Consider the following 12,094-nt stretch of genomic DNA (forward strand, 5'->3'; position numbering starts at 1 on the left):
CTTATTAAAAGTGAAAAGTACAAGAAGAAGAAAAAGTGCGTTTTACAGTTGATAATATCACACGGAAATTGGAAATAGTGGAATAATAAACTAATATTTCAAAGAGATTCGATGCTGTTGATTCTTAATAAATATATTCAATATATTAATAAAACATGTCTTTTATTGAAGATAAAATTGCTTATAGAAATAAATAAAATTGTATTTAAAAACGAAGGTAAGCAGTTCTAATTATGAAGTAAAAGTTTTACCACAAATGTGTAAGATTTGTCGAAATGAATGAAAAAATTTCAATAAAATCATTCCATATATGAATTCAATAAAATCATTCCATATATGAATTCAAATTAGTTAATTTTTTCATTCTGTAGTATAGTGGTATATAAATATAGGAAAATGTTAACTAATATATGGAATGCATTATTCCTAATTTCTACGAAAATCACATCGTTCAAACAAATAAAAATGTCTTTGGCGCTATACGAAGTTCAACTTTCTTCACAATGAGTTCATTTTAACTTAAAGAAGGGGTCACTTTTTTCTGGGTGTAAAAAGGAGAAGTTCACCACTTTGGTATCATAATGGACTGAATAGTCTAAGTGAGCCTGATACATCGGGCTGCCACCCAACCTAGCCTTTAAGAGCATAATGTTATTTTTGGATGGGAACATGTAACATATTTGACGTAACCATATTATTTTCTCAGAAATGATGTATCTGATTTGGGCAAGCATATTTATGTTTGGCAGGAAAAAATCATTTTTGTCAATTTACCCGTCAAAATATAATATTTTGCGTTTTTTTGGGGTAATCATAGCCATTCTTTGGAAAGATCACCTACGCCCTTAGTAGCATTTAACTTTCTGGTATAATTTCATGTTACACTAATGGAAGCAATTCAAAAAATGAAATTTTTTGTTTTAAATATCACTTGCCACGTTTGCTTTAATCTACGATTAACTAAGGGTATGGTCACACTAGGCAAATATTTGCCCAAAATGAGTGTCAAACTTTTTTCCAGGAGCACTTTCGAAATATCTGTATAACGTTTTTGGAAAATACTCGTATCGTGATGTAATATATCCAATATGAGCTAAAAACGTTTGCTGGTTTGGCTGTGGCGACGAATTCCTTTTTAATTTCTATCAAATATTTGCCCAGTGTGACCATACCGTAAAGCTAATATAATTTCCAAGTGTACAAGCGCTGAGGTTTTTTGATATCCTCTAAATATATTTTATATTAAATATTAAAAGTATATTTCTATATATATATATGCATATACAGAAGCCATTTCCTTTAATGAAAGCTATAAGAGTCAGTCGCCAACTCACACTTTCACAAGACCTGCAGAAGCTTACAATCATCCACCCTCATTATTGTGCTGCCTAAAAATTCATCTATGAAGATAAACATTAATATTGTAGTTTGAGGAGTATATTTTGAAAATACACAATACATACTTTTCCAGGATGCCAAGATGGACCCATTCTCATGCGAATTGAACATATCAAACCCACTCTTACTTATAAGTATCTGTAGATGAAGCGGGCATATGAGTTGATTGGCGCTTGACTTTGAATGTACTCCGGGACGAAATCTTAAAGAAAACTTCATTCATTCCATTCTTTATCCGACCCTGTCTGCATAGGAAAATATCCTTAATGTAATTTCCAAGTTTTTGCATCAAATAAACATCGTACGTTTATGTATGTGTGTATGTATATATGTGGAATTTGAGTTTAGAAAGCCTGGTTTTGGTAAGCAGCCACAAATATAAACATTGACACACAGATACACTCTTGTATGCATATGCAGACGACTTATTTTGAGATGTGTTTTAGGCGTATAAACTAAAAACTAAAATCTTATAGCCTCCATACGAACGAATACTGATACATCTCCCTCCCATACACACATATACAACCACATGCTCGTTCTAACATATACAAAGTGCACATTGTATTCAAACCATATACAAACGCATTGACCAGGGTTTGCGAATACTCCCTGCAACTTGTGAACCGTTTTGCGGATATGTCTGTCATCCCGTCTGCAATTTACTTTTTGTTAAGTAGCAGTCAAAGGAGCTACATAAAAGTGGCCTTTATCATATTTAGGAAAGTATTTTGTTGTTAAATAGCCATGCTACGGAATCCATACTCGCATTATGACCATACCTCTACCATGGGCTTGAAAACTATGAACTCGGCAGACTTTTTCTGGAGATGTTTCATAAGGCTGGAGTATTCAGAAATATCAGCAGCATTTGTCGGGAATTTAACCACCGTCGAATATGTTTTAGGAAAATTGAACCCATAGTCCTGCATGTGCGTGGCGGAATTTACAAGGCATCGCAACACGTTCGCTTTAATGATTGAATCAGAAACAGATATATTAAGTCGTTTTCGGAACCCTGACTTTGTGAGTTCGGTTATGTGCACAAGCCTTTGCTCCTCAGTAATCTATGGCACTGTCGCCAGGAGATTGAACTCCTGCCTATCCAACTCTTCCCATTACTATTCATCTATTTGAGCTTCAGGCGTATTCCTGAGTATGAGCGATGTCTTAAGAATGTGGGCAAATCCAGCAAGTTAACCCTTTTTCTTAAAAATTTCCGAATGAGTTTGAGATACATTCGTTTCTAAGTACGATGGTTAACGAGGGAGGATGGGGTGCAGTGTGCACAATTTCTTTGGCCCATGTGAGTGTCTTAAAAAGGAAAATTAACATTTTGTTCAAAACTTGTAGACATTTTCGTATGGTACCCACACGCACACACATGCACACAAAACTATGCGAATCCATTTGTGAGATTTACGGTATATATTTGTTAGACTGTGTGCGTGTACGGACTGAGTTATATGCGTACAGCACCGAATCTTTAAAAATGCATAGTCGAATCTACTATGGTTATTGTAATTACGTATTCCAAGAAATACAGTCATACCAATACACCACCCATCTATCCCACATTACGTCCTGGCGACAGATATTCTCTTTTTAGATCTTCATAACCTGGGCATCTTGGTCAAATAATGTTGTTTGTCATCATTAATATGGGAGGCTATAGATCAAAAATGTACCTAACGCAGGCAAAACCCCTTTCCAACACCAGACTCAATTCCCCTTGTACTCCCTTCATGCAATTCCATTTAAACATTCTCATATGCATGTATGTAGAGCAATACTGCATCCAATCCAAATATACTCGTATTATGAATGATGCATTCATGGACTTTCTTAAGAAAGAGAACTAGACCGACTGATACGGCAGTTCTGCAACACAATGTTAAAGAAGCCCAAATGTTCTATGTAAAGAACGTCTTAAGTGAATTTCTCTACAAATATCGGGGAATATTTTTTCAGTCCCTATCACAGAAAAATGGATTTTTTGCTTTTAATTGCTTATTTTTGTAAAGAGGTACAATGGTTAGCACTCTCTTCTGATCGTTTAACTGGGACTGAAATAGTATCCACTAAAGTCGGTGTTCATCCCAGCTTGACTGAGTCCAAACAGGTTGCTGATAAAGTTTCTGCAAGATTCTAGGCTTCTCTAAGTGGTTTCACATAGAATGTGATACTTCGTTGGGCCTTGGCCATAAGAGAAGTTGCCTTATAATTGAACTAAATATAAAATTATGCAGCATTCAATTATAAAAGAATGTTCACTAAAGGTTTTCTTGAATTGGTGAGATTTTATACTTATTTTTATCATATTGGCGATTGTGATATACACGCACAGAAAAAACGTGTACCGAAAACGTTTTTCTTTTATTATTATTAGAGTTTTTTGAATTTCTTCGAAAATTTTAAACTTTTATCACCAGAAAAATCGTTTGTTACAAAATTTTTATTTTTTCAATAAAAACAAAATAGTTTTGAACCAACAACATAGTCCATTTCGTTTATATCAATTACTGTTCTTTTCTGTCTTTAAGGCTTTAACAAGACACATTTTACAGTTTCATAGTAAAAATTTAATATACACTGAAAAAACAGTGAACCCACCAGGAAGAAAACTTTCGGTTAATTTTAGAAAATTTTTAATATTTGTAGAAAATTTTAACTAAACAGTATTACAAACGTTGGCATCACGCCGATGTCATAAAAATAAGTAAATATTTTTCGACAAATTCAAGAAAATTTATTAGACATAACTAAGTTTTTTCACTTGTTAACGAAAATTTTGTAGTTTGAAGGAAAAACTTGGAGTTCAAAATTGCAAGAATGTCTTTAGTGACATACAAAGTTCATGATGGACTCATTTTTGGTAAAATTTACAAATTTAAAGAAATTCTGAACTATTTCGTGGAAGACACGAATTTAGTTAATCTTTATGCTTCAGTTGAGTATATTTTTTTCCTCGGGTTTAGTTAATTTAACTAACGCACACAAAATATTATTAGAGTAAAGAAAATTTTCTCCAAACACAATGATTCCATGAACTAAAATAAAGTTAAATTGGCTTTAGTGAAATAGAGAGTTCACTTTTTTTGAGTGTAGTAGTATGAAATGTTGGAAATCGGAATCTTCCAAACATATCTGGAATATACGTAAAAAAACAAAAAAAAGCTTTTTGGTGTTCCGTCGAAGCACGGATCGCTCCACGCGGCCCAACTAACCGTATGTTTCTTTTAAATAAAGTCTGTTTAATCGGCTCGTGGTCGCCGAAAACGATGCTATATAAATATAAATGTTTGACCGTTGATGTCAATAACAGCTACGTAGCCCAGAGGATAGTGTGTTGGCTTACAAATTGTATGGTCCGCGGTTCGATTCTCCGTCCAGGCGAAAGGTAAAATTTAAAAAAAATTATAAAATCGAATAATCTCTTCTACATTGTTTGTATTACAGAAAAAGGTGTTAAGAACTACAAAAACATAGTGGAAGTGAGAAAGATGTGAGGGAAAATGCAATTAGCCAGAATAGATTTTTGTTTTTTTTGAGTTAGTCTTCATGAAATTGTTTTTGCATACTGGAAAAGAATAAACGTTTATCACAAAAAGTATATACTTTTCTTCTAAAGAAACTTCCTTACTGCGAAAAGCAAATGAGAAACGATCTTTGCTTGTCTAAAATTTCGTTTGGGAGGAAAGAATTATTGTTTTGCGTGTAGTTTTGTTAAAAATTAACCTACGTTTTTTCACTATTTTCAAGTGTATCACACATGGGCATTTTTAACATATGTACATAAAACCTAATATATTTCTTATCAATAAATATTTTTTGTAATTTCAATTGAATTTACGTTGTAATCGATTAAAATTAAATATACTTTCCAACAATTTCATGATGGCATCTGTGTAAGGTGATCAATGCATTATGTTATAAAAGTAGTTATGTTATTTGATGATAAAATCTAGAAATAAATATCAGAAGCAAGAATTTAATTTCCAATAAAAATTTATATTTGTCCTCAGCCAATGAAGCTATCTTTACTAAAAATGGAGAAGCTTTTTTAGATGAATACACAATATTTCAGAAAACTCCTAGTTTTTGACTTCGTATTACAGATTTTTATTATAACATAGGATATCGAATACAACCCACAACTTAAAAAACAGGTGTTTTAAAGAGTTTTTGTTTTGATGAAAGTGCAATAATTGACAAGAGCAAATTCCAAAATATACCAAAAAAAATTCTGTGGTGATTAAGTTTTGTGCCAAATTGAGAAGAACGAAATTCACTGGTAGAATAACTAACAGACGCGGGTTTCTATAAATGTAAACACTTCTAATAAAAGTGTAACAATAAATAGTTTTAACCTATTATTTATGTAGCGTTAAGAACTATATTCAATAAAAATCGTAACTTTATACCATGTTATTCAGCATACAATAACGTTTTGGGGATCTTCATATGAGATGGTTGAAATCGGGCATCGTATGCACGAGTTACATTGCCTATACACAATTTTCAATGAACTCTGGAACAAAAAATAATTCCTTGGCGTACAGGACAGGAAGGGTATGATCAAGATAGGAGCGTTTCCTTTGTCGTTTAAAACTATAAAGTGACTCAGAAATTAGATAATATAATGAAAGGTACGAATAATTTGACATTAGAAATCGGAAAGCAATAAAGTATAAATTTTGTATCATCCAAGATCCATAAGGTCTATTATTTTGCAACGTTATTTTTAATTACTTTTATATCAAAAATATCACAAAATACCGGCTACATTTTCACCACTACATCTATTGACTAGGTTAGGTTAGGTTATGTGGCAGCCCGATATTTCAGGCTCACTTAGACTATTCAATCCATTGTGATACCACATTGGTGAACTTCTCTCTTATCACTGAGTGCTGCCCGATTCCATGTTAAGCTCAATGACAAGGGACCTCCTTTTTATAGCCGAGTCCGAACGGCGTTCCACATTGCAGTGAAACCACTTAGAGAAGCTTTGAAACCCTCAGAAATGTCACCAGCATTACTGAGGTGGGATAATCCACCGCTGAAAAACTTTTTGGTGTTCGGTCGAAGCAGGAATCGAACCCACGACCTTGTGTATGCAAGGCGGGCATGCTAACCATTGCACCACGGTGGCTCCCATCTATTGACTAACGTCTCCACCAAAAGGAATAACGATGTTAAAATTTTTGAATGAATAGTTAGGTGCTTGCTAGTGACTTTTCTCTTTCCAGCATCTCCACCACCATCAGCAGAGCATATTTATGTGTCCCTTGGCCGTTGGGAGCATTATTAAATGATTTCTCTCCCATCTATATCCATGCACTCCATTCCTACTAACAATCGTTTTACGCCGTCATCATCATCAACAGCATCGTCGTTTTCGTCTACTCTTACATTGTGCGCTCATAGCATAGAGCACAGCATACTTCTAGGGCGATTATAAACATGTGATTTTAAAGTATACTTCGTTGCGTGTGCATGGTTTGTTTTGTGTTGTTTTGCCATTTTTGGTTGAATTTGTCTTGTTTTGTGAGTTCGCGGATATGTGCGTGTATGTGTTTTGCTTTTTGTTTTGTAGTCGTTTGTGTTTTGGTTTTTGCTCTTGTTGCTGGCGTTAATATCTGGCGCTCTGTCTGTCTGGCAGCCATGGCTTTTCTCGTTTTGGAGTCACCGTTATTGTTGAAGGCCATTCAACAGGTCGTATTGTTGTTGCCACTACTTCTGCTGATATTATTTATTTTCTTTTGAGCAACGTCATCGCAGTTATCGTCATCATCGTGTCCTCGTCGTTTTTGGTCTGTTTCCTTTCTTCTCCTTCGCTTATTTGTGAATATTGTTGTGCTATGGCGATACATGCTCAGGAAGAGTTGGTGCTAACATTCATGCATTTATTTCTACATCGTTATAAAGAATCACATATACATGGACACATCCAAAGTTGTTTATAAATTGTTATTTGTAAATATGTTTGCGATTTGTTGATTCCCTTGTCTGATGTCTGGTATTGACGAGAAATCGGTTATGAAAAAAATAAATAAATGCGTTTTGAAACAATTTTTTTTGGTTGTTTTTTTTCTCCGAACGCAATTGTAAATCAAGTGAAATTACATATCTAGTTAACCTGGGTATGCTAACAAGGAAATCATTTGAGATCTATACTGAAAAAAATATTGACCTAATATTAAAGATTATGCAACCTAAATATTAGGATACCGAGTTTACACAATATCAATGACAAATTTGTTTTCTTTAAATTTAGGACACGGATCTTTGAAACCTGCGTCTTTCGGTACAGTTAAGAAAAACATTTTTGATTTAAAGAAATAACAAGTATATACGGCCGTAAGTTTGGCTAGGCCGAATCTTATGTACCACCACCACCATGGATTGAGTAGAAACTTCTACTAAAGACTGTCGTCCGCAATCGAATTACTTGGTTTGTGGTAAAACTTGCTGATAGCAAGGTAACTTAAAACTTCTTAGCACCGTCTTCTAAATTGTATGTTAGTCCATACGGGGTATATATTAAACAAAAAAAGCCGATTAAATACGCGTATATAATTCAGTTTGACAAAATTTTCTATAAAAATAAAGTTTTGAACAAATTTTCTATAGAAATAAAATTTTGAAAAAATTTTCTATAGAAAAAAATTTTCTATAGAAGAAAATTTTGATAAAATTTTCTATAGAAATAAAATTTTGAAAAAAATTTTTATAGAAATAAAACTTTGACAAAATTTTCTATAGAAATAAAATTTTGGTAAAATTTTCTATAGAAATAAAATGTTGACTAAAATTTCCATAGAAATAAAATGTTGACAAAAATTTCCATAGAAATAAAATTTTGGTAGATTATTTTTGGCTCGAGTGGCAACCATGATTATGAACCGATATGGACCAATTTTTTTTTGATTGGAGATCGGCTATATATAAATGTAAACCGATATGGACCAATTTTGGCATGATTGTTAGCGGCCATATACAAGCGCAATGTACCAAATTTCAACCGAATCGGATGAATGTTGCTCCTCCAAGAGGCTCCGGAGGTCAAATCTGGGGATCGGTTTATATGGGGGCTATATATAATTATGGACCGATGTGGACCAAGTTTTGCATGGTTGTTCGAGACTATATACTAACACCACATACCAAATTTCAACGGGATTGGGTGAATTTTGCTCCTCCAAGATGCTCCGAAGGTCAAATCTGGGGATCGGTTTATATGGGGGCTATAAATAATTATAGACCGATATGGACCAATCTTTGCATGGTTATTAGAGACCATATAGCGTCCATCCTATGGTGTAGGGTATAATAATAAAACTTCGTTTTCAATATTGTTTTTTTTTTTTTTGAAATTACGAACACATTGCTTTTTTACATTTGTACAGAGAATGAAAATTCGGCAAATGAGGTCTGTATCCCAATTTTAATATTATGTAGCCTAGATTTAAAGGCAGATAGCTCCTTCAAAAATTTTATTAGTTTAAAGAAGCCGCATCTTTGGCTCTGAATTAATACTAAAATCCTTAAGGGAAGCTCAATATTTGTTTGGAAGAAAATCAGATCTATTTATAGACCACAAGGCGATTCGAAGAAATCGGAAAAATAGAAAAAGCTTGTGAGATTGGTATCTTGCATTTTCATTTCAATATCTTGAAAAACCAATTCCTTAATCTTCATGTCCAATAAGTTCATATTAGAACTGTAATGATATGGAAACAAAACAAATTAGTTGACCCACCTTTTTACAAACGACGTACAAAGTATGAAAAGGTGTAAATGCAGATACAAAGATTTTTTTTAGTTTTAGTATTGGATAATCGCAAGCTATGACGGAAGGTATATACACACACCAAAAAAATTAACCACCACAAAAGAGAATTTAGGTCGATTTTAGAAATGTTTAACTAAACTCTAGTATAAGGGCTGATACGATAAAATTTAGTAAGTATTTTTAGACAAATTAATGAAAAGATATTCAACATAATCCACTTGTTTCTATTCTCTAAAAATTTTCAAGATTAACACAGTGAAAATTAAACTTTAGGAAATTCTGACAGAAAGTAAATTAGATTTAGTGTCTTTATTTATTGGATATAGAACTCATTTATGAAGAACATGTTCAACATTTTCCAACATTGACATTAGCTGGCCGCTATTCGCAACAAATATAAATACACTGAAGAAGTCTTCTTTGAATCGAATTTTGAAATCATGAATAGTACAACAGTTGAATTTTGAGTTTAAGAAACGTTGATAAAATGAAGTCAGTTTTAAAAATAACTGCTCTATGATGCTAATTTGTTGTTTTTTTTTTATCAAGTATTTTCACAGAACGAGAATTTTGTGAAACCTTAAGCCAATATGCAAAACAATTTAAAATTAATGGTTAGGATAAAGTTTTATGTTTTTCCCTTGCTAAGATTACCTTATATTTTAATCATTACGCTTCGATTCGGCATCTACCACGTTTGGCCCACTCTTGAACTGTTTTTCGTTTTCGATATTGACGTAGTTCGTCGGTTTGAGTTAGAACTTCATTAATTTTCACGTTATTTGGAAAAGGAATATGACAACAACAACAACATGGAAAAGTGGAAGAAAAAAGTTTATCATGAAAATTAAGACAAGGTACAAGGATATATCCGCATCTTTTTGTTTTTATGTTTGTGCTCCATGAATACGGAATATGGCCCTCACAACGAAAAAAGACAAAACGAATGCCAGAGTAAAAGGACAAAGTTTTTTTGTGTGTTTCGTTTTAGCTTCACTCATTCCTGGCTTATCATTACGTTTTAAGTTAGAAACCCAACGGTCCCATTTTTTCGTTCATTCTTTCATTTGTAGCCATAAACGAGATAGTCCTTGCTAAAGGATTCCAATCTTGCTGAGTTTTTTTTTGTGCCTTGCCAACCAACAAAAAACGACTGAAGGAAAAATAAATGAACTCTTGATAGAAGGAAGCCAACGTACCCATTTTCATTGGAAGAGCCTTAACCCAGCGAACATTAGCGAATGAAACTAAAACCTAATAATTCGTTTTGCAATAAAAATAGTTAAGTTCAGTTTAATGGTGATCTTTTTTGTGTGCAATCTATATTCTCTGTAATAAAATTTTGAAACTTGACTACAGTTCAATTATTTAAAAATAAAATTTTAAATAATAGAAATATTTCCTTGTAAATGCTTCTCAAAGTCGACTTAGCATATATAATATAATATGATCATATGACGACTAAAAGATTTGCTTCTTAAAGAGAGGCCACATTCTAGTTTTTAATATATTTGTTTTACTACACAAACATGAAACATGTTACTGTCGAGAAATCCCTTTCTCTATAGTTATGATATAGGCCAAATCGTTAAAAACCTTGCCTTAGTAATATGAATAACTATTTAAACGGCCAAAATGTCCAAAAGATCTAACTTGGCTTGCAACTAATAAATATGTTTTGGTCTTCATAACCTTTTATGATGATTTCATGCAAAAAGTTTCGCTGGTGCCTTTGGCTAGCAACCAGACATCCACCCACCCGTTCACGGTTTGCTTGTTTGAAAATGAAGCACCCAAAAGAAGATAGCATAGAACACACACGCCAGACGGACGAGTCCTTGTTAGATGTCGACTCTTCCATTTCATATTTTTTCTTTGCCATCTTCTTCAGCAACACCGGCATCATCATCGTCATCAGTATTTTGTAAAATTGTCTATGCTTCGACAAAGGCAGCCTTGCCGTCAAATCTGTTGTTGGTAATGCAGATGCTCCCCTTTCATTCGTTATCCTTTTTTTTGTAAGACAAGGGCACCCTTTTGCCAATGTTATTCCGAGATAGACAGTCGTCAGTTAAGCAAACGGTCTATTTCCCAAAGTGAGCTCATGCTTAGCCTGGTGGTCTTGAATTCGCCACTCCTGCCACAATTACTCGTGTACTAAGGTTGCAATAAGCTGAGCAAACCATTGCCGGTAGTTCTTTGCAATGACGTGATAAGAATTTGGTGCCATGACGATGAGACTTTCATAAAGAAATTAAAAATTGACTAACGAAATTTCCATCACTCTACCGATGCATAGCCTTTGCATAATGCTTCGTTGGTACTATTTCACTTAGGTACCCATCTACTTCATCACAAAAATCGAAGTTATTTCAGAGGAATGAAAGACACAAATGCAACTAGGGGAGGGCAAAGCAAAAAATGCTAAGGAAAATTGCAATTTTGTTGAGTAGTCCTTCTGCTCATCGTGTTATTCCAATCAGCCTGTTTTCGTCTTTGCCTCTCACTGGGGTTTTGTTCAAGTCACTTTTCTTCAAACCCCAACAGGACAAATGAATTTCTTCATACCCCTTTTCACTTAAATACGAGCATGTACCCCTTTTAATTTGTAAAGTCATTGGAGGTGGTGGGGTGGAGGGGAGATCCAATGGTAATATGAGGAAAACAATTATGGTATCATCGTGTCTTGAAATGAACAGCAGAAATAGAATTCGTTTCGTTCCTTTGGCAAGAAATTATTAAAAACAGGAATGCTATATGCGAAAGATGAGAACAAGGATTAATGGAAGCTAATGGAAAAATATTAACTCCTACTTATAGTCGAATTCGAACATTGTGCCACATCCCAGAAAAAAGACCTATAACCAAGTATAATTATGGGTAAGTCTGCGCCATGTT

The sequence above is a fragment of the Haematobia irritans genome, chromosome 2, assembly GCF_050003625.1.
Source record: "Haematobia irritans isolate KBUSLIRL chromosome 2, ASM5000362v1, whole genome shotgun sequence".
Taxonomy (NCBI): domain Eukaryota; kingdom Metazoa; phylum Arthropoda; class Insecta; order Diptera; family Muscidae; genus Haematobia; species Haematobia irritans.